Source organism: Dasypus novemcinctus, chromosome 1, assembly GCF_030445035.2.
Source record: "Dasypus novemcinctus isolate mDasNov1 chromosome 1, mDasNov1.1.hap2, whole genome shotgun sequence".
NCBI lineage: Eukaryota > Metazoa > Chordata > Mammalia > Cingulata > Dasypodidae > Dasypus > Dasypus novemcinctus.
Window position 1 is genome coordinate 173844777 of NC_080673.1, and position 12031 is coordinate 173856807.

A 12031-nucleotide genomic window follows, 5' to 3' on the forward strand; every position below is an offset into this window, starting at 1 on the left:
ACATAGTTGTGTTCCGGGAAAGGAAGGTTTATACATTTTTTATTAACAGTCGTATTTGTCAATAATCTTTCAAGTCCATTTCTAATATATACAATTTAAAAGTTCATGGAATTTCTTCTAATAAGAAATGCAGCTGGGGGAGGAAGAGAAGGGAGCAGCAGCCTGAAAAAGGAAAGGGTATTTTTGTACACTTTTTCCCCTTTGAGTCACTGATTAAGAAAGGAGGAGAGACAGAGAGAAAGAAGTAATTTAGCATGAAGTTATGCTGCCAGTGTTATCCACTATTGTTATCCCATTTTTCAGATAAAGGGAATGTACTCCTATAAATGGTCAAAATTCTTGCATTCAGGGAAACAATAGAGCCCCACAAAAGAAAGCACCCATAGCCTTCCAGTCCCTCCCACAATGCTCAATCCATTCCCTCCCAAAATGCTCAACTCTGGGAACCTCGCACCCTCCTCCTGTTCCATGTTTTCCTGTCCACCATGGAGGATAAGTTAGTAGCCTTTGATGACCAACAAAGAGTACAAAATATGAAAAAATAACACTTTTTCTTTATGATTTGATTATAATCGTGTGCTGGAGTGGCCCAGCCTCACTGCACAGTAGCTTCCAAGATGTAACCAAACCAAAAGACAAAGATTTCTGCAATCATGGTCTTGTCCTGGGACACACATGTCAAATGAACAAAACCACCTTGTGGTAGCCAATGTATAGCCCTCTAATTATGATGTTCAGTTTGATTAATCACATTATAATAGTGAGAAAGGAAAATTTGAGGTTTGCGCTCAGTTAGTGGAAAACTGAAATAGAAATCAAGATCAGCCATGAAGGAGAAGTGAACAAGGCCTGTTATATGCCCCAGAACCCTTGCATCATTGCAACAAATACTCCATCCAGCATGTTCTTGTTTTTGACAACACGAAATGCCTTTCTAAACTATACCCTTCTGGAAAGTGCAACCCAGCTTTACATCTCCATGGACATTAGAAGGAAGACTATGGGTTTTCTTAGAGCCCAAATCTCAATGGGCACTTACTTAGTGCTTCAGATAATCATGCCATCTGCTTACGGGACATGCGTGCCATTCCAAAATAAGGGTAAATGGTGGTTGCAAAGTCCATTTTTACAAGGAACACAACAGTATTAGATGTTTCCTATTGTCTGCTCCATGAGTCTCTGTTTGGGTCAGTTGCTGATGATCAGAAACTTATGATCTGGGATACTCATTCAACCAATACTTTCAAATCAAGCCTCTCAGTTAATGTTCACTCTGCTGAAGTGAACTGTCTCTCTTTCAATCCTTACAGTCAGTTCATGCTTGCCACAGGATCACTTGACAAGACTATAGCCTGGTGAGATCTGAAAAATCTGAAACTCAAGTTGCATTCCTTTGAATCACATAAGGATGAAACAATCCAGTTTCAGTGGTCACCTCACAAAGCATTTTGGCTTCCAGTGGTACTGATGATTGACTGAATGTCTGAGATTTAAGTGAAATTGTAAAGGAACAATTCCCAGAGATGCAAAAATAGGTCACCGGAGTTGTTATTTTTTCATGGTAGTCAATTTGCCAAGATATCTCATTTCTACTGGAATCCTAATGAATCTTGGATGATTTTTTTTCTATATCAGAAGACAATATCATGCAAGTATGGTAGATGGCAGAGAACATTTTTAATGATGAAGACCCTGAAGGAAGTGTGGACCACAAAGGTCAAGGATCCTATATATGCCTGCACTTGTGATTTTAAACTCTCCTTTTTTCTCTCTCAACCCTGAGATTGATTTAACACTAACTTTGATGCAGATCTTGCTCAGCTGTCCTTCTATAGCTACCATCAACAATGCTATTAGCCCAGACATTGGGTGTCTTCTAAATATTTACTCAGGGAATTGAATTTGCAGAGCCACAAACTTATATTTAAATTTTCTTAAGTAATTCTCTAGAAACAAGCCCAGATCTGAGGTAGACACAGAGGGGAATAATTGTATGTAGTCATTTTTCTTCTTATGCTATATTCAGACTCATTTAAAGTTAGTGAATAAGGAATAGAGTCAAGTGGGGAAGGCATATGAGCCATGAGGTTTAATATTATATTCAGGAAATAGGGTAGAGATTCAAGTCGTACAGATTCCTACACTAAACTTGTCATACCTGAGTTTCTAGGGTGCACATTTTCCTACGTAGATCAGTCTCCTGTCAGGTTCTTCAAGTAAGTCAAAATTTTATATTACGCCTTCTTTCCCCATATACTATTGCTTGTTAGTATATTTCTTGTGCTGTTTCATATTTTTATTTTCCTTTCCACGAAATAATTGTTTTTGTAAACTTGGGATTGCCAAGTTGTAAAGATGTGGCAGCTATACCATGGTTGACTGTCCGGTTTAGTTGAGATGAGTGAATCAATAGCTGATATTTGTTTTTAAAGCAAATTAATCCCAGATAAATTATTTTTTAGGAGTTAGTCCTTGACCACTAGTTTGGTGCCATCTCCTTTTTGGGTGACCTGTTTCACCAGCAGGCCTGCTATTCTCCAGGACTAACTGTGTAAACACTTATAATGGAGTAAACTGCTTTTCTACATTACAATATGTGTATATGCATATAAGTGCATTTGTATGTGTGTGTATGTATGTGTACGTGTGTGTATATATACATATATATATAATTCAGGAGCCACAGATGCTGTGAGGCTCTTTACCAGCTGCCCCTTTACTCTTGCTTTATTTTTCATTTGTATTCTGAGGGCCTCAATGGTTACTAGGATTTTGGGATGGCTAATTTTATGCATCAACTTGGCTAGGTTATGGTGACCAGTTGTTTGGTCAACCACTCAGTAACTTGTTTTTTGGGGGTATTTTGTAAATGTGATTAAAACCAACTATCAGTTGAATTTAAATAAAGGAGCTTATTTTCAATAATGTGGGTGTGTGCCTCATACAATCAGTTGGAGTTTTGAAGAACAAAGAAATGAGGATTCCAGAAAGTTGAAATTGATTCACAACTAAAAGATCAACTTCCCGCAGAATTTCCTGCCTGCTGGCCAGTGCTATGAATTTTGGATTATTTAATATTTCAATATCAATGCTTAGTTGAGTTTCCAAACTTCCTGCTTCCTTTATGGATTTCAAACTCAAGACTGCAACATCACTTTTACTGGAATTTCAAGTTTACTGACCTATCGTATACAGATCAAATTTGTCAGCCCCCACAATCACATGAACCAATTCTTTAAAAATAAACCTCCTTGGGAGCATATGTGGCTCAAGCAGTTGAGCTCCTGCCTCCCACATGGGAGATTCCAGGTTTGGTTCCTGGTGCCTCTTAAAGAAGACAAATGATGAGCAGACAATGAACAGAGAATGAGCAAAAACAAAAAGCTGACAATGAGCAAAAACAATGAGCAAGACAATGAACAAAGCAAAGAGCAGGCAACAAGCAAAAACAAACAAACAAGCAAGGAGTGGATATGGCTAAAGCAGTTGAGCACACACTTCCCACATGGGAGGCCCCAGGTTCAGTTCCCAGTGCCTTCTAAAGATAATACAGATGAGCAGAGAACAACAATAACAAGAAAACAACAAGCAAAAACAGTGAGCAAAAACAATGAGCAGACAAAGAACACAAACAACACTAAATTGGCTGGCCCAGCAGATAACATGGCTGACAGACAACATGTTCGCAAGATCCTACAGAGAACTTGACCTCAACCTTGAGGTCTCAGTTGGTACTTTTTTCTGGGGCCAAGCAGGGGACCCAAATATTACAAACAGGCCTCACCATTGGCCATCACCATCGGTGGGGTAATCAATAATAGCCAGGATCCCTTCCCTTAGCATTAATAAGAGGAGGAAAAATAAATAGCTTAAAAGGTGACAACATAAGTCAAATCTTGCTCTTTTGGCCTAGAGGAACCCATACCAAATCTTTGTACTTATTTCCATCTTTCTCTCCTATTTCTGAGTACATTTTAATTGTTTAATTTGTTTTAGTCATAATTTAGGAAAGATCTTTCCATAGCTTTCTAGAGCTTTTCCTTTACTTACTGAAATTTTGCAATTGGATTATTAACCACCCATATTTTAAGGCTTGTAAAAGTTTACATTGGGGAATTACAAGGCAAACTGAGTTCAATTCTCCAAGCTATAAAATAGAGTTTTAATCAATCACACTTAACCCTCCCTTAGAGTTCTTGCAAAGACAATGACCTGAGAGCTGGGCATATCAAAGAGCTCAGGAAACTCTTTTTCCCTTTCCCAATAATTTCTATATTCAGATTTCTATATGACCTTTCCATCTTGCTCAGGCTAATTTGGGCTCCAGGAATATTCATTCACATATATAACCACATACTTAATTTTTAACACTTTGAATAGAACTCTTTTAAGAACTTTCACTTGTTCATTTAATATTACCTAGTAGCAGATGTGGCTCAAGCAATTGAGCTCCAGCCTACACAATGGGAGGTCCTAGGTTTGTTTCCTGGTGCCTCCTGGAGAAAATGAGCAAGACAGTGAGCTGGCATGATGGGCTGATGTGGTGAGCTGACACAACAAGATGATGCAACAAGGAGACACTAAAGAGGAAAAACAATGAAAGATACAACAAAGCAGGGAGCAGAGGTGGATCAAGAAATTGAGCATTTCTCTCCCACATGGGAGTCCCCAGATTCAGTTCCCAGTGCCTCCTAAAAAAGAAGATGAGCAGACACAGAGAGAGCACACAGTGAAGGACGCAAAGCAGGCAGTGAGTATAACAACAAGGGAGAGGGAATAAATAAATAAAAATAATCCTAAAAATAATTTGATATTACCATCCCCATGCATGAAGATATACATGGAGCAAATAGACATAAAAAGAAAGTTAGATGCAAAAACACAACTGACTAAATGTCTTAAAACTTTCATTCTTTTACAAAATAAGATTAACTATAAAATAACATTTAAAAGATCTCTTTGAAGGCTATTTATAATTACTCTAATTTGCATTATGGCCATGCAATTTTGCACAATAATTTCTTTTCCTTTTAATTATTGACTTATAACCAAATTAGCCCCAATGTTTTAAAAGAGAATTTTTGTTTACTTCGGAATTTTCCTTATTTCCCATTTTGACTTTGGCAGACGTTGGATGAAAAACACTAATTCCAGTATATTCTCAGTGAGGTACAGAGAAAACTGATTTTTCTTATAATTTATTGCTTTTAGGAACATCAACATTTGAGGTGGGAGCCTCCCCACTCCCCAATCCTCAGAGATAACAGGACTTTGGTGGCTGCTGGACTGGAAGAGTGGACATTCAACCCCAAGTGTCATGAATTCTACCAGGCAGCAATATAGTCCACTGTCTGGAGTCATGAGAAAGCATGGTTGTTAATAACAGTGAAGGACAGGAAACAGGGGTGTCTGTCTCTAGTTTGCTTTCCCCTGAGGCATAGGGGGCCAGAAATTGTCACTAAATAACCATAAATAAAGGCAGGGAGTGATGCTAGACCTGAAGTAACCAAAAACAAGGGCAAATTCAGTTTAGAATTATCATCACAATAGCTGAAGTCTAAAGGATATGCGAAGCTCATCACAAAATAACCTTAATCTAAGGTAAATTTAGTTTATAATTATCATTACTATAGCAAGCATAAGCTAGAACTGAAGTAGTCATATACAAAGGTGAATTAATCTAAGATTGCCCTTATCATAGCTTCTAGGCTGAATCCACCCAGCAATTTCAGATATTATCCCTCTGCTGTTTTATAATATAAAGGCATCTGTATAATGATTATAACTCTTAGCTACAGTTTCCAGTAAATTTTCATTTCAAAAACAAATTGGATACTTTTATTTATTAACTAAGCAACTAAAGCAATTTTATTAGTACAACTTTGCTAAGTTTTTCTGCTTTATCAGCAGTTATATTAATTCCATTTGTGATTTCATTTGTACATCAAATTCAATTGCAAGACAGTATTGACATTTAAATACTCATTTTCATGTTACCTTTTGCCATTACCCAATTTGTAACTGGTGAACCCCAAATCTGATTTGTGAGTTCCTAAGCACAAGCAAACTAACAAAGTAAGAGCAAGAACAGATTAGAACAGTAGAGAATTTTACATACTTAACTTAGTTTAGGGAAAGACTTGACTTAGAATCACCTAGATGCCAAGCTCCCTGTATCTGTCTATGCCAGAAATTTCATGCAAGACCCTCCACTTAGTTCCTCCAGGAAAATTTCTGGACAATTGATAAGTACATTGCTAAGGGGTCCAGAGAAGCCCTGCCCCAATGAGACATGAATTGGTGCTGCATCCCATTAGTTACCTCCCACAAAGTGTAAGATCCTGTAAACCTTTTTCACTGGAAGGATTGGAGTATTACAAGGAAATGCAGGGAGCTAGGAAAGCCTGAAACCTTTTCATCTTAATTGATAGCATATGAGAAGGTTCCTTATTCTACAGGGGAAATTGGTGAGCCTTGATTGCTGTCCCCACATTCTAGGGATTGAGAACTTCATGTCTCCCAGCATCCCCATAGCCTTAGAGGTCTTGGGGACATCAAGGTCCAGCTCCTATATTGAACACTGAAGCAACACTGCCCTCGGAATGGAGCTGGCTGGAGACCTTTCCTTTGCCTACATTGCAGAGGTCTTGGGAGTTAGCTATGAGTGAGTTCATGGCAACTCCCAGGGTCTGAGTTTTGCAATTAAACCCAAAATTAAAAGTCCATTAAAAAAAAACAAAAAACACTAGAGACTAATTTCCTGTAAGTTGCCAGTAAACAGGCTAGTGGACCACCAATACACTCTCAGGGCCTTCCCAGTACCGAGAAGGAGCAAACCTCAGGGTACTACTGATGGTGGGATCCACGCCTTGCTAACAAATGCATTTTCAGTTTCTAAGGCATTCTAAAGCATCTCACAAACCCAAAATAAGGACAGGAGTAGTTGAAAGATCAAAGGCACTTCTAATTAAAAAGAGTTAACTAGTGATCTGAGGAAAAGATACAATGGGTTACAGGCATTCTGAAGTCAGAGAGAGGGCCTGGTAAACTCCTGGCAGACTCCTGCTCTACTTAGGCCACATGCCCAGTCAGGTCTCAAGGACAATTTCACCCACCACCCAGAACTTCCTTGGATCTACCTGGCATGGGAGCTCACCCTTACCACCTTCAAAGCGGGAGCTGGAAGTCTGAGCAGACCAAGTTTATGTTTTGTGGGTACCTATCCAGGAACCTCCTTTAAAGTGGCAGAACCAAAATAAGCAACAGACAAGACCTAATTAAAACTCACCTGTCTCTGGTAAGGTTCAGGGAGCACAACTCACCTTTCTCTCTCCTGGCAATGGCTTGCCAATGGAGCTGGGGAAGTGTTGGATTCCTCTAGGTTCTTGACTATATTTCATAAAAGAATTTAAGAACCTGCCAATTTAGTTAGGCCAGTAAAAAATAACTTATTGGGAAATGGGTACAGGGGAACAGAGCTTACTGAGAAATAGGAAAGAAGGACAGAATTATGCATCAAGATTTGGTTTGGTGTGGGTTCCTCTAGGCAGAGAGTGGGCTCTGGCTTGCATGGTCACTGTTTTAAGCTATTTATTATTACTTATTTACTAATGCTAAAGGCAGGGGCCGCAGCTATTATTGATATCCCTAACAATGGTGAGGACCAATGGTGAAACATACCTGAAATATCCAGGGCTTCTGCTCAGCCCCAGAAAGAATTCCATCTGGAATGTCAAGGTTGAGTTTGAATTCAAGATCTTGGCAGCGTTTGTGGCTGTGATGTCTGTGGGTCATGTTGTCTGCCAGATCAGTTGCCCTCTCCGTTTCACTATATTAACCTGCCTCAACAGGCAGTCAAGTAGATGTTCTTCTGACAAAAAAAACAAAAAAAAAACAACTAAAAAAATGGGTCTGACACAATGACCTAAAAGAGTGTTGATATTTCCACCACCTAAAAAATTGGATTTTATTTTTTATGATAAGACATATACTTTTTTCTGGAATATTGTTGACTTCCCTCTGCCCCTCACCACCTTCTTCTTTTTCTCATAATATAATACATTTCTGAGAGACTGAAAGTTTATAAAACAATTGTGTAAAAACGAAGTAGGAGTTTAAATATAAAATTCAGGCAACACATTGGACAAGTAGTGGTGTAGGAAACAGTCCTTCAAACCCAACTTCGTTGAATAAATTGTTTCATTAAGGTCTATAAAAGAGGCCAAATATATATATACTTATAAGTTATTATACAATGAATGATAGCAAAATTTAAATGTAATGGCTGCACTTTCTTAATCTGTTTATACTAGAGTATCATTTTAACTATACCTTTTTTATTTTGTTGCTTAAAAGCCACATGGAAAACCATTCCTTTCACATCCTTAAAACTCAGTATATTTCTTTAAGCTATGACTGTCCAAAATGTCTGTCTTTTTAGTGAAAGATAATTCATATTTTTCATGTTTATTTATGTCACAATATTTTACAGAACTTTACCATATTAGAGAAATCACCTAGATATTGAGAAGGAATTATAAAAGATAGAAAATTAAGATCTTGTACTTTTCATAAGGTAACAAAATTTCAAGTTATAAAGACAACATCCTCCATTAAAAATCAGCATTTTAGAGTCATAATCTGAGCTTTATCTATTTAAGGTTAATCATAATTTTAATTAAATTGAGAAATATAAATTAATATCAACTCATTCCATTTATCCCACTTTGAATATTAATATTGTCTATTGAAACAGAAGTGTATTGTCAGAGAATTTGTTTAATTAAATTCTCTGCTTCCAAACTAAAATTGAATTTTTTTTAGAAATTTTTTGAAGGAGTGATTAGCACCTAAATATTTATTCATCAATGTGCTAAATCAGTTAGATCTCCATGGACTGCCTTGGAAGTATGTTGAAAAGCTCTTGGTGTATGGTCTCCTATAAGGAATGAACTAGTTCAGATTAAAACACCTGAATAGAATTTTCAATGGATAGCTAATAAAAAACTCTGGGCCAAATGGGTGGTGGAATGCACTTCTCTTTTAAGGGCAGCAATTATATTGCAAAGAAACATAATTGTCACAGAAACCTCCAGGAAAAAAACAATAGCAAAACACATGCACGAAACTTGTTCACACAAATTTCTCCAAGAAGAGTGATCTATGATCTCACTGTTAAATGCCAGATATGACCTGATCGATTCCAAATATCATCTTATGAATAAGAAAAATGTTTTTAGCATGAACATCTGTGATTCTAACTTTTAATTTTAATAAAGATGCATTGGGAAGTACTAACAGACAGAAATGATTTATTTCGTTAGGGCAGCATTCTGCCTTTGCACCTTCAGGGAAGTGCCAGTGGGAGGCATTAGGGACCTCTTGCTCTTCATGTATCATCTAAAGTGTCACATTAAGAAATGATCCACTCCTACAGAAAGGAGAGAGGACAAAGGGGTACTGGTCCATTGCCTTGTTTCAACTTGACCCTCATTACATTCAAATAAATATTCATGAATCCCCCTCAAGTATTGGGTCATAGGCAGGAGACAAAAGGTATCTAACGTGATATAGGACAGTGCTTGAACTTTGAAAGAGAAAGCAGTCCCATAAATTTGTTATCTGCATCTATAGTTCAATTTTAACAAATATTTCTTATCAGAGAGATTAGAAAATTTAAGCTGTTATTAAAAATCTGAAATCATTATTTTATTACAGTTTTTTAATAGAACACAAAGGTCAGTAATTGCCATTAGGTTTCATTTTAGCATATTGAATATTTAGCAGAAAAACAACATATTGGAACAGCATTTATTTGTTAACATAGAAAAATAACTGAAAGTAGCGATCTTTGATCCCTTTAATGAATGCAGTTTCACAGCACTATGCACATAAAAACCATTATACATTTCTGTTTTGTCAACAGCTTCTTATCAGCTTGGCCACACATCAGTATGGAAATAATGTATTATTGCTGTTGTTTTCTTTTCCTACAGGTACACCTGACATATTGAGTATTTTGTGAAAAATTATAATTTGACATTTTAATTATAAATACGATATAATAATGATGTGATACACTAAAACTTTATGTGCCAATGTGTGAATGTCTGTGTGTAAATATGTAAATACATATATTTGCCTTTGGAATTTTGATGTAGGAGTAAATTTCTCTGGAATGTTGCATTTATCTGATCCATAATATTTGAAAGAAAAAAGAGGAATTTACTTACAGATAATGCAATATGTATGCAATTGTTCAATTTTCATTTACAGGGGAAAGTAATCTATTCCATTATTTTAGTAATGCATTTTTTCATTCAGTGAAATATGTAATTTTATCCATTTAGAAAACCAACACCAAGACATGCATTCCAAGTTTGTCTTAGAAATGTGCTTCCATAAATGGGTATTTCTGGGTCTGGTGGGGATAAAGCCATGTGAGAAAAAGCTGATGTTCAAAGGGAATTAAATATATATATATATATTCTCCTTCAAAGAATACTGTTTGTTACCTACTATTTTTCTTTTCTTTCTGTTACCTTTGACTACGGTGTGGAAATTTCTGATTCAGAAGGCAAGGAATCTAGAAATCAACTTGGGATATTTTTATCTCCATTGACCTAGATTCAATAGATTTTTTCTCTAATGAATGACTAAAAGAATAAACAAATAAGTAAATCAGTAAAGCATTGAAGGAATTGAGCAGCCTAGGTGACTCTACTTGTTCTATGCATTATGAATTATAAATAGAATTATCTAAGAAAAAGTATACTTAATTTGATATTTTCTGTGATAAATTTGAATGTGGTACATTAAAGTTTGATATTTTCTGTGATAAATTTGAATGTGGTACATTAAAGTTTTATTAAAGGAGATGTAAAAGGATAATTAAATACATGAAAATAAGGATTCTTTTTCTCCCAAATGTCTACCATGACATATACAATAAAATTTTCCATATTTTGAGAAGCAAATCAAAGTTAGGATATATGGTTATAATTTTCATTATATTTACAAATAAAAGAAATTTAAACTATTTAGTAATTTGGAATATAAATTGATGAACGTGGTCAAATGGAAAATCCTCACTCACTTATTTATACTTGGTACAAAATATTTATTGAGATGCTAACTCAGTGTTTAACATAGGCTACAAAATCTTGTCACCTTTATTTTTTTTAAAGAAACTTAAATTACACAAATATCACATAAAAAATATAGGGGATTCCCATTTGCCCTGCTTCCCATACCTCTCATATTTTCCCACATTAATAACATCATTATTAAACTTTCTTCTCCATTTACTCAGGATATATTTTATAAATCTCTCTCTATATGTATACATATATGTATAATTTAATATAAATACCTTAAAGGTAATGTATAGAATTTTCTGCATATTACCTATAAGATACTTAAATTTGGATTGCCTTTAGGAGTAAATTTTATTTTTTTTTTAATTTAGCTAATTATAGTTCCATACCTGCCTCTCCCTGTGACCCAAGGAAAATAATCAAATCACCCACAAATATGGTTTATTCTAGTATTTTTTTACATTAGTGTAATATTTTTGCTGTTTTATTGTTATATTGAACAGTCAGTTCTGAAGAATTTTAAATTTTACTAGTAATATTGGACATAGTATGTCTATTAAAATACTATATGGGGGAGGGAGTGAGGCATATGGGAATCCACTATTTTTTTTTAATGTAACACATAATCTAAAGTTTCTTTAAAATAAATAAATAAAATTACTAAGAAATATTATGCAGCCACCAGCTTGAGATGGATTATATTCAACCTACAGAGGAATAATCTTCTTCTTCCCATTTTGTAACAGGCAAACTTTTAAAAGATATTTGTCTACTCCTAAAATTTCATTTATTACAGACCCTGAAATAGCTATATCCTTCCTCAACGTGGTATATAATAAAATAGTTTACAGATGAGATGCAAAATTAACCAAGTTTTGATCAACTAACAAGACAAGTGGAAATTTCTCCTGGTAAGTCCTAGAATACTTATCTTG

General features: G+C 35.6%; 1 pseudogene; it reads left to right on the forward strand.

Moving 5' to 3' along the window:
- Positions 1-485: 485 nt before the first annotated feature.
- On the forward strand, positions 486-1748 carry LOC101445193 (histone-binding protein RBBP4 pseudogene; annotated as a pseudogene).
- The last annotated feature ends 10283 nt before the right edge of the window (positions 1749-12031 follow it).